A 16,971-nucleotide genomic window follows, 5' to 3' on the forward strand; every position below is an offset into this window, starting at 1 on the left:
CCTTGCTGGAGTTGTTTCCTTTCGCTCCTTTGAGGCATTGGTACCCCATTAATGGCATCCACTTTGGCAGCTGTTGGATTTGCCCTCATCCAGATATGGTCCTTTCCTCCTGAGCTCTCTCCTTTTTCCAGAACATCCACAGATAGACTCGATCAGCTGGACTATTTGGACCTTGTATCTCTGCTCTCTCACATGGCTCCTTTCTGGTTTCCTGCACAGATATCGCTTTGCACATGGCAATTAATTGTTTCTTCATAAAAGTCCCTACTGCATTAGACATCTTTGCAAAACATTCCAAGAGGTTATGTGCAAGGTTATAAGTGAGATTATATGCAAGGTTTTATGCAAAGTTTCATATGGTTTCTTGCAAGGGTCGACCCAATAGCAGTTCATGCGATGCAGTGTTAGATGCCTGTTTCTGTCAGTTTCCATGCCATCATTCACCAATGCACTTGTTAACACATTAATCCCATTAAGTTTATTATTTTCACATCTTTCATTGCGCGTTGGCCTTGATGGATCATCTTCATCTCTTTCAGCCATTTCTGGTAATTGAGCATACAATTACTCTCTCTTTTGCTTTATTCATAATTTTTCATACTCCTTTAGATGTTTTTATTTATTGATAACTTATTAACTTAGATTTTAATTACTTTATGAATGCAAACCTTTTATGAACTTATTTCTGCTGATGTTTCAAATCCTTGGAAGTACTTCTTTCGTCACAAATGAATAACTGTTCCTGCTTCATAATTTGCTTCTGGTACCATCTCCAATCATCTACTCATCATAGTTTCTCAACTGTGCTTGTTTACAGAATAATTCTCTATCCAGTCAACACCAAAAACAGTCATCATCTCACTGTTTGGAGCAATGGTCTCCACTCAAGTCTTTTAATTGAACTAGATCTTTGTGAAGCTGTAGATAATTCAATCATCCACATATTGTGACAGTGTTCATCCTAAGATCTTCTCCCGCTATTTTAACCCTTATGCATTCTGGTGTATACAGTATTTGCTAGTCATCAGCCTACACAAGTACAAACAAGTTTCTACCCTCCTCTGGTAGTTACCTAAAATAAACTCAATAGAAACTAAGCACTTAATATATTTACCATCCAAAAGAACATATCTCCACATACAATATGAACTTCAACTGGAAAATCTTCTCCTATTGATTGCTCTTAAATCATATTATCAACATTAAGCCTCTTTTATCTGTCTTGATTAACCATTTATTTTAATTATCAAATTAACTTCAATTAAATATTATTAGTTACTTATAATTTATTACTCCTTTAAATTTAAATAGAAATGTCTAGGACAGATTGTATATTACAGTAAATGTTTCTATTAATGCTCCTATTTTTACACTTTTTGAAAGAGTTTTATACCTATTTCAGCATCTAGTGTTTTTCTTTCTGGGCAGATCTACATCTGATTTAATTTTAACCCTGACTATGCTGGCTGATTTTATCTGCATCTCAGTCCTGTAACGACAATCATTTAGTTGGAACTTGACACTTCTTTCTTTTACTAATCGATTTTCTGAGCTATATATTAATTCCTTTTTGTCTTTGAGTTATTTTCTTTTGGCTCAAAATTATTTCCTGAGGCATTCCCCTCAAATTAGTTGTTCATACAATTTTGATGCATTTTTTTATCATCTGACTAAAACTTACTGTATGTATTGTAAATTTCCGTTTGCTCTGTTTTAACTATAATTCCTTTTTAATTCCTTATATTGTTTTCTTAAACACTTTTCTCTTTCATTTTTTCTTATAGCAATTTAGAACTGTTACTTTCTGACCTTATGTCCTATGAATTTTATTTCAACTTGTTATTTCAATCTTCTCTTTAACTATAAATAATTTTTCTAGATTTGAATCTCTTTCCAGTTTTCAATATCCAATCTTGATTTAGGCCATTCACAATAAGATTATGCTAAGATATTTCTTTTACTTAATTTTAACTTAAATACTTAATTCCATTCTTATTTATTCTCCTATTTATTTATTGCCTTATCAAAAGCTTTTTCTTTTTCTTTAGTTAATCTGCTGCATTGTAATTTATCATTCAATGTTTAAGGACTTTTATGATTAAACCTATTAAAACTTAAACCTAAATTATTTAACATTCATCATAATATATCATTCAGTATTTAAAGTTTCACCTTGAAATTACCTTATAACACTTTTTCTTACTTAAAAATTTGCATGAGAATAATTTCTCTCAAATTGACAGGAGTCTGATTTGATACAAGAATGGGTAGCTACACTTTTGTTCTTAATTTTCCTTCTGTAATGCTTGAACTTAATTTAGGCCCCGTTTACACTAGTGCGTTTTAGTTTTAAAACGGCGTTGTAGAATGAAAACGATCCGCGTTCACACTCGCGTTTTACCCAGCGTTTCTGAACTGCTCTCCGTCCACACCAAAACGCTGAAAACGCACATCACGTGACCACAAACACACTCTCGGGCAAGCGCTCCAGCATTTCTACCCAGATGAGAGCTCTGCTTGTCGGACTGCTCATCAAGCATCTCCCGCTGGATCTAATCTCACTATATTTGCTAAACGTGATATTTCATTCATGTTGTTGTCTTTATCTAACGACATAGGCCAATTCCCTGACTTTGGTCATTGGAATCTATTAAGTTACTTGTTCACGGGTAACATGTTTTGGTTAAGTGCAAAGATAAGTTAATGATTAATCCAGGTACATTGACTGATCGCTTGCCTTTATTTCCTACAATGTATAAACTTATTGTATGTTATACTTTTATAATAATCGATTATTAAAACTGATATTCAGCAAAAGAGAGGGTGCGTTTCGTATTTTCACTGAAATTGAAAGGAGGCAGTTGTTATAGGCTCCGTTTTGTTATAAATATCCACACAGTGAAGATGACGCTCATATTTGCAGCACGACGCCTCAACATTTCTGCTGTCTGTTAAGTTGCAAATATTAAAAAGAAAATAGGCAGATCCTTAAATCATGTTTACATTTTATTGTTGAGAAAGTGAAACAACGTAGCCAAGGTGATGTGAATGAAGTTATAAAGTACACTGTTCCCTTTGAAGATTTACCCGTGTCCTCGGTATGTTTTCCATAGCAAACTGAGAAGGGGGAGACTGCAGCCTTGATCAAACTTGCGAAGTCTTAACTTACAAGAAGAGGAGGCAAGACTGAACTGTGTGTGGGCTACTTAATATTGAGGAAAAGCCCCAATCAGAGAGGCGAACGTTTGCAGCCCCGCCTCCGTTTTCAGATGTCTCCGTCTTTCCCCATCCACACTGAGACGGAGCAGCAACGTTTTAGAATGAAAACGGCCTTTACAGCGTTTTCAAAAAGCTCAGTTTTCGGCGCCCGAGAACTCCGGCGTAGTGTGGACGGATGGCGTAACCGTAGCAAAACTTATGCGTTTTCAAACTAAAACGCACTAGTGTAAACGGGGCCTCAGACTTGCTGCACACTTCAATTAAGATTCATCCAATCTTGCTTGGATCTAACTGACATGGCCTAGTGGCCTAATAGATAATGTATCAGCATCTGGAGCTGGGTATTGTGGGTTCAAGTCCTACCTGGGTAATTTTTAAAAGTCTCACTTTAAGTTGGGAGCAATGTTTGTTGGATGAAACACAGTAGCTGTGAAAACCTTCTTGAGATGTGTTTGCGTGTCATTAACTTCCTTTATTGTCATGCATATTACCTGTTATGACTAAAAGGGTAACAAGATTCGTAACGCGAAAGGTCATTTTGAATCCTGCATGGTGCCTACAGAGAAGAGACTGTATACAAACACAAAAATGGTGCTCGCATATAAAGCTAGTGGGTTGTACAAGATCCATAAACAAATCTAAAAATCGAATCATTGCTGCTTTTTTATCTGTATAATTATACATGTTAGACTGATTTACAGTAGGTGAGAGTTCAATGTGGCTATTACCGCCGGGCATATACCACCGCCGCTTTAAATGGACAAGCACGTGTTTTCAATGAATGACAGCAGTTTGTGAATATGCCGCCAGGGGGCACAAAGGGATGGGATGTAAACAGACAGAAATTGTATATACAGTAGCTGTAAATATGCTACTGTTCTTATAAATGAAGATGAAACGCTAAAACAAAGCATTATAATTCCTTCATTATTCATTAAACATTTGTTAACACTTTGTTAACACTTGTTTATAATCATTGTAAACTTGTTAAGTGCAATGAGGATTCATTTTGGAAAATAGAATTGAAGAAATAAAAGACAACTAAAATAAAAGCACAAACAGTCAGAACAAATAAGTAGGCCTAATAAATAAATAAAGCAGTCTTTTAGCCTACATACAGAGAGATGTTCAGTGTTTGCTATTTTGATAGAACTAAGACAATCATATTTATAATCACATATATATAAATAAAATGAAATAAGACGTATTATGACTCCCGAAAAATTATTTTTGTTTTATAGGATGATGTTTTATGTAATACTGGTGAAAATTTCCTCGGTTTGTTAAAGATAATGTGGGAAATATTATTTTAAACTAAATTAAAAAGTTTGTCAAGACTGTCTTGAGAAAGCTGAATATTTTTTAAAGTAGTTTTTAGAAGCTTAAATTAAAAAAAGTACTTAAGGTAGTTGTAAGTTTTAATAAGCTTAACATTTTAAAGCAGTTTTATGTTTAAAGTAGTTTAAAGTTTTAAGTAATTTTTTTATTAATTACATTTTTTAAATTTACTTCATTTTGATTGGACTTCAACTTCATATGTGTTATCTACTACAATGCAAAATTACTTGTCAAATAAATGACCACGGAGCATTAATTTGAGTTTAAGTTATTATCTTGTTCATGAAAACTGCATGCATGGAAAAAAAGATAAATTTCAGTTAAAGATTTAATAACTCTCCTTAAAAACTCACCTTTTATTAGATTAATCATTTTTAGAGAATTAAGTTACACATTTAAATGGTTGTTTGTCTCCACCTATTGTCATAATAATGTAATATCTACAGATTTATTTAGTCATCATTTTGAGCTAGTAAATCATTATTTCCTTAATTTAGTAAATCAAAGTTTTGGCTTTTCCTACCAGGCAGAAAGGAGCTTTAGTTATTAAATAGTTTTATCAAAACTTGTCAATTATTTATTGTCAATTGTTTGCACACAAGAATGTTTTGTCTTGGTGATTGGACATTCCAGTACAGAGACAAAAAGTATAAAGTGCAAATATCTGCAAACATTAAATATATATTACATGCTTAAATGTATAAAATAAAATTATATAGAAAGACAGTATTGCTATAAAATGTGGGGGGGGGGTGCAAATTTTTGATCTTTTTTTGGATTCATCGGATCTCTTTCTGCTGCTAAATTAGACCAAAACAGTCATTATTTCATAAAATAAATTATAATATATTCTACATTTTTTATAAACACGTTTCACTCTTCTCTCCTAACGGCGAGTTATAAAGGTAAAGTTGTTTTTATATTCACACATTCGTTCATTTAGAAGTCTCTATATTGTTTACCATTTAATTTTGAATATTCAGAATTAGCATGCAAGTATGACTTAAAAACAACATTAACACTGTTTATTTGACTGTGACCAATGTTGTACTTTGATAGTCATTGGCTGCTAATATAATTTCGCTATTTAGAGTTTGCAAATAACACTGTTATGATATTATACTACCAGAACTTTTAGCAAAGGTGAAACTTTTTATTTCTTTATGACAAAATAATTATGCCAGAAATGTTTCTGGATGAGGTATTTATGTGATTTATACATAATAGGGGTGTTCTGATTGGTCTTAAAGCATCACTAAATTGTGCAGGCATTACAGGTCAAACAATTTGTTACATTTATCAAAATAAACAATAAGGCTCTTAAAGCACTGCTTTGAGAAATGTAGAGTCGTCATATTTCAAATACCTCAAGTGAAACGAAGTCATATGTTTTATTATTTTATCACTGACAGTGTCCTTGTCCTTGTGTAAAATTATTTCAGTTTAAGATCAAGAGTAAAATAAAATGTTGTATAGACAACAATGAGCAAATAGGACAATAGTGTACAATATGTAAATAAAACCCCAAATTTAAATCTTTTCATCATATACTTTAATTAAACTTGATGGTAAGTAATTAAAAAAAAAGTTTCTTCAAAAACTTAATTAATGTTTGCATATGCTGTTTTTTCGCTTAGAATCATTACAAAACGAATATGCTATTTTAGTATGCAAAATGCAATGTTGTTCCAATGCTCTAATGTGCTGTTTATTTATACAATTTATTTGTAGTAATGTGGGAGTTTTCACATGAACATATCTTTAAAGGCAACCAGTTATATTGAAATAACGCAAAAACAACCAATTTACACTTTTTAGTGAAATATTTGTGTCCTAATAGTGTTTTTAGCAGTGTGGGACACATATACGACTGTCAACAGCTCAAAAAATGTGTTTTGGTGTTTCGTGACCCTTTAATGTTCCGCTGCCTGAACGTGACGTCTGCGTGTCGTCTGCCACTTTACTGTTCCGCTGCTTATTCCAGCTTTATTTTACCTATTAGTTCTCTATTATTGTTTTCACTTAAATCCTCAGTTATGTTTATTTTGCAATTGAGTTCTTTTTACCATTTTTATTCACAGCTTTTTATTTCAACTGGTATATATTTATAAATATTTATACAAATGATATAAACATTTTGGTATGCCATAATTAAATGTCAATTTAAATAACATAAACAATATTCGTACAGTTATAATTTTATGTAGTTGCACAGTTTGTCAAGTTTTGACTGACAGGTGTTCTGACATAATAATACAAAAAAAAAATAAAAAATACACCTCAAAAGTCAAGAGCATGCTCACTTTATAATTATTATTATTATTTTGTACTTTTATAGCCTAAATGTTTTTGCAGGTACATACAAACTTTGTATTAACAGGTACAGAAAACCTGGAAGGGAATCGACATTTTAGAGTCAAGGTTTCTCTTAATTCTCCCATATCATCACATATCAAGTGTGTTTAGCACCTGCAGGAAAAGCAGAAAATCAGCCCCTGATGTACTGACAAAGGCCCCTGATCTTTTGGAATGTGTTGCACTTAAATATGTTGTATCACATTTATTTTATCTAAGTAATGTTACTGAAAATTACCACATACATCACAAACATTCCGCGTTTGTGTCGGGTAATTAAATCGTCAGCAGTACCAGTTTCTACCGGCAGGTGGGAGTGGCACTGTTGTCACATGGTTCTAAAAAACTCTGCTACTGCACTTCATTTATTCATTGTTTTAAGGAGCTTAAGTTGATGAGGTAATAATATTTTTTCTCTTTTGCGAAAGTGAATAGTTCTAACTACTGATGAAGCTTAATATTTGTTTCCAGAGTATAAAATGAGTGAAGTTTTGTTGAAATAAAATAACTAATCGATCATATCAATGTAAATACATGCGAATTAGTCAGTAAAATCTAAATTGTACTAACTTTCTAGATATGAAGTAGATATCTAGGCATAGTTATCGAGATATGATATGGCCAGTCACTTCTGTTTCTGTATTTAAATCACAGTGAATTAATGGATCTAGCTTATTATTTTTATAGCTACATTCTACTGTAACATGCAATGTCAGTTAGCAGGGGATTATAAATCGACTTTCTTATTAAAATACCTAAAATGGGTGTAAGAACACATATAGTTGAACTCAGAATTATTAGCCCCCCCCCTTACCCCTAATTTTTTCCCCCTAATTTCTGTTTAACGGAGATTTTTTTCAACACATTTCTAAACATAATGGTTTCAATAACTAATTTCTAATAACTGAATCATTTTATCTTTACGATTATAACTGTAAATCATATTTGACTAGACATTTTTAAGACTATACAGCTTAAAGTGAGATTTACAGGCTTTAAATGCAGGGTAGGTAGGCAAGTTATTGAATAGTGATGGTTTGTTGTGTAGCTTGAAGGGGCTAATCATTTTGACTTAAAAATGTTTTTTTAATGCAAAATTGCTTTTATTCTAGCTGAAATAAAACAAATGAGACTTTCTCCAGAAGAAAAAAATATTATCAAACATACTGTGGAAATTTCCTTGCTCTGTTAAACATCATTTGGGAAATATTTAAAAAAGAAAAGAAAATTCAAAGGGGGATAATAATTCTGTATAAAACATTCATTGTCGCAGTCGTGTAAATGATCAGTTAAAGTCTTGTCATGTTTATTCAGATCTTATTTTCATTCAACTACAGCAATAGCTGATGCCTTCATCCATATTAGGGATTTCCTGGACTGTTCATCTTCTTTGTGAGGCATATATAATTTCTGCTCAAGTATGAATGAAACGGGCATTACATGTATTTAAAGTGCTACAATGCCCACATCAACCATTTTGAGGAAAACTGAAAAAAAAAATCCCTCTAAAGTAATTTGTAGTAAACATATTTTTAGCATATAGATCTTTATTTTTATTTTTTTGTACTATTTTTATAAAGTTGTTATTATATCAAAAAGAGTAGCCTATTGAATATCAATATTTTGCATGGTATTGAATTAAAATATTCCAGTATCTTGACAACACACCTAAGGTAATCACTCTGTCCAACATGTTTGTTAGCTTTTTATCACATTGGATAACAACTAGAAAATAAATCATATTTTCAGTTTTGAAGACATGCAGAATATTACATTTTCAAAAAAAGTAACAAAATAAAACTTAAGAGGTGTGATATGGCTTTTAACAGACTAGTAAATGAGAAGTGGGTTAATTTATCAATGTTTTTTTCCTTTATGGTGTTACAAGTCACAAAGCTTCCCAATTGATTGTTAAACTGTCAACTCAAAAACCCTTTATTTCTTATTAAAGCATTTATAATCCTATTAGTAACATTAGAGTAGATCACCTTATGTAAGTGAGGGTACATTAGTGGGGTGAATTAGAACGTCTTTTTTGTGTGGTTAGGGGATACTTTTTAGGGGCTAAGCCCCTTATCCCTTTCGACCCTAGCAACACCCCTATAGCAAATGTTTAGGCAAATTTATAAAATTATGTAATTGTCCTTTTCTTACATAATCAATTGCTTGTGTCATGTTGCTCAAAAAGTGTAATTATTTCTTAAATAGTGTAACCCAGTAGTCACCAACCTTTTTAAGCCCAAGATTTCCTAGTTCAACCTTGATGATATGGAAGGTCTACCTAAAGATAAACAGGTAGAAGACAGCTTTTTCCTTGAGCCCTTTATTTCATTTTTCTGTATCAATATTCTTACACATTCTTCAGTCTGCATATTTGGAATATTTACTCCATCTCTATTTTTTTGCCTTTACCATTTTAACCTTAAGTGTGTGGAATATTTTAAATCCTCATGTCTTATATTTGTTAAATACATTAAATTTTAATATGTCACAGTAGGGCTTTTATGAGTCAAATTAAATAATTTACACTGCAAATAATTTTGAGATTAATGTTTTAAATACATTTTATAACGTACTAAAAATGTTGGTAGAAATTTCATGTCACCAATATAACAATGTACTTTATCAGTATTACCTGATGTAAACTATGACACTCATTGAACAAGACTGGACTATATGTATATTAATTATTTAAATTTTATCATCACAAATTGACTGTTTTTGAGTGCTTAAACACAAAATTAAATTTTTTAGTGAACACAAAAACAGCAGGTACTATGAACAAAGTATTTTATTTACCACAATTACTACACAAAAAATGTTTTTACATGACAAAGAACACTAGAAACTAAAAAGAACAATATAAAATAGGGTTGCAAAGAACACTGGACACAAAAAAAGAACAATATACAATGGGGTTGCCATTAACTGAACTACATTACCCCAAATGTGGGGGCCTGCAAAATGCCCTCTTTCATGTAAATTTCAAAGTCCTCAAACATTCGATGCATTGGCAGCCTCAAAACAATAGTACATGTATTTGCTTCAGGGTAAATTTTGGCATGCTCATTATCCTGTTGATGCAGGAACTCTAGTGCTGGTTCAACAGGGAAACCCAGCCTCTGAATGGAGGTTGAACCTGAAGCAAATGCTAAAACCTGGCTTAAAGAAAGTGGTGACGATGCTCCCTCTGAGAAAAAAAGATAAAAATAAAAAGATTATTCAGGTTTTCATTTAATTTTAAATATGGATATTCTTACAAAAAACCATAACCACTTCAGTAGGCATTTATTATGTAACAAATTTTGTTAATGATTGCTCTGATCATGATCAAGTTTTTTTTTTTTTTTTTTTTTTTAGATTGGAACAGTCAGTACTTATGTGCAGTCATATGGGCTCATAGAACACTGTTTCTATAGCAATCTATGGACTTATAATGTCATGAACTAATAATGTATAATCACAAACATCAAAGAAAAAAGAATTTTATTTTATTTTTTATATATGTGATTATAACCACACCTATAACCATGTAATACATGAAGCTAGAATAAGTTTTTTTTTGTGTGTAAAAGCAGAACATCTGGTGTCTATTTTGAAATATTTTTTGTGCAGATATTCGTGCAACAAAATATTGTGGGGGTCATTAAATTAGATGAAAATCATTAAAAACACTGGTGGTGGCTAGCAACCTTTAAAAAAGACATTGGAGAGGAAAGAAAGCACATAACAATTGTATAATGTTACAGAGTGTAAACCATGTATAAGGCTGTACTCACACTATGTACAGTTGCCTTGAACCGGGCCAAAGCACGCTTGTCCCCCTCCCGTCTCCGCCGATGGCCCGCACTCACATTACATTCAAGCCTGGGCATGCTTACATCATCGATGCTGCGTTGCTTAGTAAGCGCTTTCGCTCAGCACAGAGGTGATTTCTTCAGTTATATCGTTTTAGTCATTTGATATGCAGTGACACAGTCAAATATTTTGTAGAACAGATTAGCCACTTTTGATCGATGCTGTAAAGGGGACCGCATAAAATGGAAAAAAAAAAACTCACAATAAAAGGTCACTGGAAGTTTGTCAGTATAGGAACAACATTAGCTCAGCATATACCCTACTATGAGGTTTGCTAAAGGTGCAGCTGTCGTGCAGTGAGGGTCTTTAATAATCTACAACAGTTTGCCTTCACTGAACAGCCAAAATGATTAATAAATTCATATCAAACAGTGCCTTATAAGTCACGTCTCGCTTTCAGTTTCAGGCTCTGGCGCGTTTTGCACTCACACACAAGCACTGGCCCACCTCTTCCCGATTCAGCGCACTCACACTTCAAAAACGATCCGGGAAACGAGCCTGGGCACGGTTTGGATAGCATAGTGTGAGAAGGCCCTAATATAACCCAGTGGTTTTCAACCCTGTTCTTGGGGACTCATTATCCCAGAGTTTATCTGCAACCCTTATCAAACACACCTAAAGTGGCCAATTAAGCTCCCCATGACAGCTTGAAAATTGTAGTCAGGTGCACTAAATCCGGTTGGAAATAAACTTTACAGGATACCAGGAACAAGGTTGAAGACCTCTGATATAACCAATTGTATATTTATTACCTTCCACATCTAGAAGCCAGTCCCTCCAGAAACAAACAATCCTTTTGTTAGTGCCAACTGGTGACAGCTGCGGGATGAAGAGCTCCGCTAAGTCTTTTGCTGTCAGTGGCTTCTCTTTAAACATCAAAATTTCTCAAAAGAGACTTGGATGTTTTTCCAAATGTTGCAGAAGATGCAAACATTCCAGGCCTTCCTTGAATCTGAAAAAAAATAATAATAATTTAAGCATGAACAAGCTATGGTCTTTTCAGTTTAAGTGATTTTTAAGTGTTAGACACACCTCTCTAGCAGTACTACATAAGGTAAGCATAAAAAAACAAGGCCTTTTTCCTTAGTAAGGGCTTATTTAAATTGATTGATGATTGTTATGTATATTTTTTTCTCAGTTTTGTTGATAAATGTGAAAATAATTCTGTTCTTGTCTGATGACAGACCAAGTGTCCATTTGAACTGGTTGGAATGGACCTTATTGGAAAGGTGGTGAAGTCTGACCCGAACAATCAGTACATATGTGTAATAGTTGATTATTGCACCAAATGAGCCAAAGTGCCAAAGTGCCAAAACGGATACTAACTGATCAGGGGAGAGAATTTACCAATACTGTGAGTATTTTTGTCAGCTCAGTTATGAACTGCATGATGCTCTGCTTTAAAAGTTTTAAGTTATAACTCTTAAAATATAAAATATTATTGTCATATCATTATGTAGATCAATACTAAGGTCTGTGGAGTTCTTGGAATTAAAAGAAGCCTCTGTGCCCCATACCACCCTCAGACCAGCGGGTTGGTGGAGAGGCTCAATGGCACCATACAAAGGTGAATAATGCATCTACTTTAGTACACATTTACACTAATAAACCACAGCTAAAAACTCACTGACAGGTACAATGAACATTGTTGGCTATAAAGTACACTGTAAAAAAGTTCTCAACTTAAAATTGTAAGGCACCAAACTGCAGGACATTTTTGATTTTACTCAACTTAAATTGAGTCAAGTGCATTAAGTGGGTTCAAGTCAAGTCAACTCAAAAATGTTCCGAAGTTTTTTGCCTTAAGATTTTAGGTTGAGTCAACTTTTTTTACAGTGTAGTTTCAGGGTAAATATACAGTGATTAAATTACTTATTGTCTGGAAAAAAGTAGTTACTGTTCAATTTAGGTATACTTTAATAATTGTTGCTTCTCTTAAATCTTTTCAAGTCTTTAAATGACACCTTTTAAGCTAAACACTATCATCTTGCAAATAACTAGTAAAATATTATGTACTGTTATCATAGCAAAGACAAAAAAATAATTACTCATCATTAGTTATTACAACTATTGTGTTTAAAACTATGTTAAGTGGAACTTATTTATAAACATTTGACAGAATTTTGCATTTCTTTAAAAAGAGTTACAATGTCACAGGAGGGCTAATACCTTTGACTTCAACTGTATATTTGTACAGCCTTCTCTTTATTTTATCACATGTTTTTTAGGGTCCTATCTAAACTGGTACAGGACAAACCAAATACTTGGGACCAGTATTTGGATGCTGCCATGTTCGGACTTCGAACAAAGAAGCAGCTGACCACCCAATTCTCCCCATTTTACTTGATGTTTGGAAGAGAGGCACGCTCTCCATGCGAAGTCCCTGAACATTTTGAGGTATTTTGTTGTAAATATTCTGGATTCTTTTTATGTCATTGCTATGTTAAGCTAAGTTATTTATTACCATTTTCCACTGCTTGATGGTTCATTTGAAAATGACTTCACTGAAGACATTGCCATTGACATCAAACGACATGAAAAAATCATGAACATTGTTAAAGATAATGTAAATAAATCTATCGCAAGGACAAGAAAAAGGCTGTCAAAGAAGGCACAATTTAACCTTTAGGTGGGAGCAAAAGTGTGAGGAAGAAATGTCTGGAGTGAGCAGAGAAAAGGGGGGAAACTAGACCCTGAGTATTTTGGTCCCTTTGTGGTGACCAAAATACAAGGAAAGAGTGTTGATCTTGTGGATTCGGAGGGTCGATCCACAAAAAAGATTAACATAGACCAATTGAAGCACCACCACGAGGAGACACCAAGAGTACCTCGAAATCTGAGGAGTCAACATCAGCAACCCTCTGAGCCAACGAGTGCAACCTCCTCTTCTTCTCCTCCTCCAGCTGCTCTCTCTCCTATATCTTCTCCTCACCCAGCTGCTCTCTCTTCTCCAGCTGTTCTCTCTCCTCTACCTTCTCCTCCTCCCGCTGCTCTCTCTGCTCCAGTTTCTCTTTCAGCTGCTCTCTCTCCTCCATCTGCTCAGTATTCTCCTCTAGCTGCTCTCTCTTCTCCAGCTGCTCTACTCCAGCTTCTCCTCCAGCTGCTCCCTCTACTCCATCTTTCTCTCCAGCTGCTCTTTCTCCTCCAGCTGTTCCCTCTCCTCCAGCTTCTTCTCTAGTTGTTCTCTCTGCTCCAGCTTCTCAATCTTGTCCTCCCACTGCTGTCGCTCCTCCACCTGCTCGATATTCTCCTCCAGCTGCTCTCTGTTCTCCAGCTGCTCTTTCTGGTCCATCTTTTCCATCTTCTCCTCCAGTAGCTTCCTCTCCTCTGGCTGCTCTCTCTCCTCCATCTTCTTCTCCTTTTGCCACTTTCTCACCTCTTCTTTCAGCTGCTCATAACTCTCTACTTGCCTTCCATCATCTTCTGATGCATCCACTTTTAAAGAAAAATGTATGTAACTTTTAATTTCTTTTTAAACAAAATAATCTGTTTCTATTCAAATATAGTTATAAATATGTAAATATATGTACATTTGTATACTATAGTTAAACTATTTCAATTACTTTTTCTAACACAAAGGCATAAAAGAGGCCTGGAAAGGCCAAAAGGCACATGTCCTGCTGTCCCAAATGGGGACCTACAAGCTGTTTTATTGGGACATTGCAAAAACAGCTCCCAGTGAACAGCTTGAAAGTGAGGTGAGCTGAATAAACAAAATATTTGTCTAATTGTATTGTATATAATTAGTATGCAAGTTAAATCTGCTATCCTTAACTGGTTTACCTTCATATACTAACTTGTTTTCTGGCAAACAGGTCATGAATGCATACCTTGCTCACAAAGTAAAACTAAACAATGAAACAAGGGCCAAAAAGCCAATTAATATTGATTTATTTGAGATGACAAGGATATGGGAGGGAAAAAATTCAAGACTGAAGGTAGGCACAGGGTTTGGGGTGGGTGGGGGTTGCTTTTTTAGGTGGATTGTCACTAAATAGGTTTTATTCACTATTTTTTTATATAAATGTTATCTGTATTAGTGTGACTCAACAAAGTATGGGGTAATTTTGGGAGCTGTTCATGAACCTGGTCACTGGATTTTGGTGGCAAGTAAAAATTACTCACAATAGCTGTGAAACATGATGATGATAATATAATCTAAAATAATATAAAAAATACATCATAATACAACAATCTACAGGCCATCTTTCCGGACCAGAAAAAGAGCCTTGTGCTTGATCCCCTGGAAACTTAAGCCAGCAAGATTAAACAGTGCTTGGAGTCCACAAGGTGACTGTTGTTTATAAAAAAAAAAATCTATTTTAATACAAACTGAAATATGCAATTGCCATAATTTTACATTTGCCTGCCTTTTTAGGGCATTTACAAGAAAAAAAGGAGTAATTTCTTCCAGGTGGACAGCCGACACAGCTCCACACAGTCACCAAAAAGACAGCAGTTCATGTGGAGTATGTGCTTAAAGTAAGTTTGTTTTTGTCTCTCATTGGCTATACTGCTGTCTACTGTTTAGTATTTGTTAAAGCAAAATATTTTACATGTGTCAAGTATGTAAAAATACTCATTTGGCTTACGCATTATTCGTGTATTTATGTACAACAGCATATACTGACAAATCCGTTATAATTCTGTGTCATATTAGTATGCAGAAAAAATCCTGGCTGGGGAGTCTTTGATGTTCGCCAACAAGGCCTCAGCGGTGAAGATTTATAGAAAAGAAATTGCCAGGACACTGCTGAATGGGCGTGGTAAAGTTGTTGAATTATATACTTTTGTTTAAAGATTTGTCTTATAGAATGGTCTGTCTAAAAACACAATTTGGATTGACATAGGAAGGTGTCTGTTTAGAATGTCTGTTGTCAAAATAAAAAATGCATATAATAAAATAAATAGAGGCACAAAAAAAGATATCATAAAAATCTTGGAAAAAAAAGAAAACCATTCACAAGACTAATAACTAAACAGAAATAGGTCTATAAATAGACATAAGGTAATTAATAAGACAGGTGATTATTTTAGAAAATAAATATAAATGAAATGTCCATACTGTAGGTGTCAGATCATAATACACATTTTATACACACACACACACACACACACACACACACACACACACACACACACACACACACAACCCTATTATCCATTAATACTGAAAATAAAATATATAATTATTTTAGGTTTTATCTTTGAATGGAAACTAAACAGCTGACTTTCATTTAACTTGATTTATTTTATCCTTGTACTGTATTTTATGTTTTGTTGTTGTTTTCTGTTTCATATGTATATTTTCACATGAATTGTGTATATTTAAATAGATTTTCCTTGCATGTGTACTGTTTCGAACTTTAGGATAATATATTTTCCTGCATCTGTGTAGTGAAATATAAAAGTACTCAAAGTCAGGAGAAAGACTATATATTTTTAAATGCACCGAAACATATGCCTAGATCAGGGGTCCGTTCTTCGTACCTCGCTTAAATGATCTAAGATTATTTGGCAGATCCCAGATCTTTTAATCTTGATAACTGATCTCTCGCTAATTTGGTTCTTCAAACGAGTTCGCGAATCAGATTAGAATGTCTGGATAAACTGATCTGAGATCGCTGCGTGTGTTATGAAGGACAGATCTATCGATCCTCGAAATCATGATCAGCAATGAACGATAGGCTGACGGCACAGCAGCGTAATGACATCATCTGATTAATATTCAATTATCCATGTGAGCAAAATTACATCAAATTAGCAGTAAACGGCTTGTTAAATATGACACGCAATAACCTTCCACATTTGTTGTGAGCTGCAGGTTTTATGTGTCAAGTGTATTCATCAATGCAAATCAATGTATTTAGTTCCACATTTAGAAAATATTTTCTTTATTATAGTAGCCGTTTTTTAATCGGTGTAAAGAATAACTGGTTGTTTACAAAAGCGTTTTCATATTGGTAAAGGCGTCTGCAACTTTTGTGAAGCATCAAATCACTGGCATATTAACTATCAAAACATGTTTATGACTGCATAAATGTATTATTGCTTTAAAAAAGTCACATATTGTGCATTTCTATTATACACAATTTGTACTAAAGCGATCTAAAAAGTTCATATCAATAAGTTTTCTTTTTGCACCACCAGGTGGCAGTCTTTGTACTTCTATATCGAGGGTGCAGATTGCATACGTTTTAT

Source organism: Danio rerio, chromosome 4 (assembly GCF_049306965.1).
Source record: "Danio rerio strain Tuebingen ecotype United States chromosome 4, GRCz12tu, whole genome shotgun sequence".
NCBI classification, from domain to species: domain Eukaryota; kingdom Metazoa; phylum Chordata; class Actinopteri; order Cypriniformes; family Danionidae; genus Danio; species Danio rerio.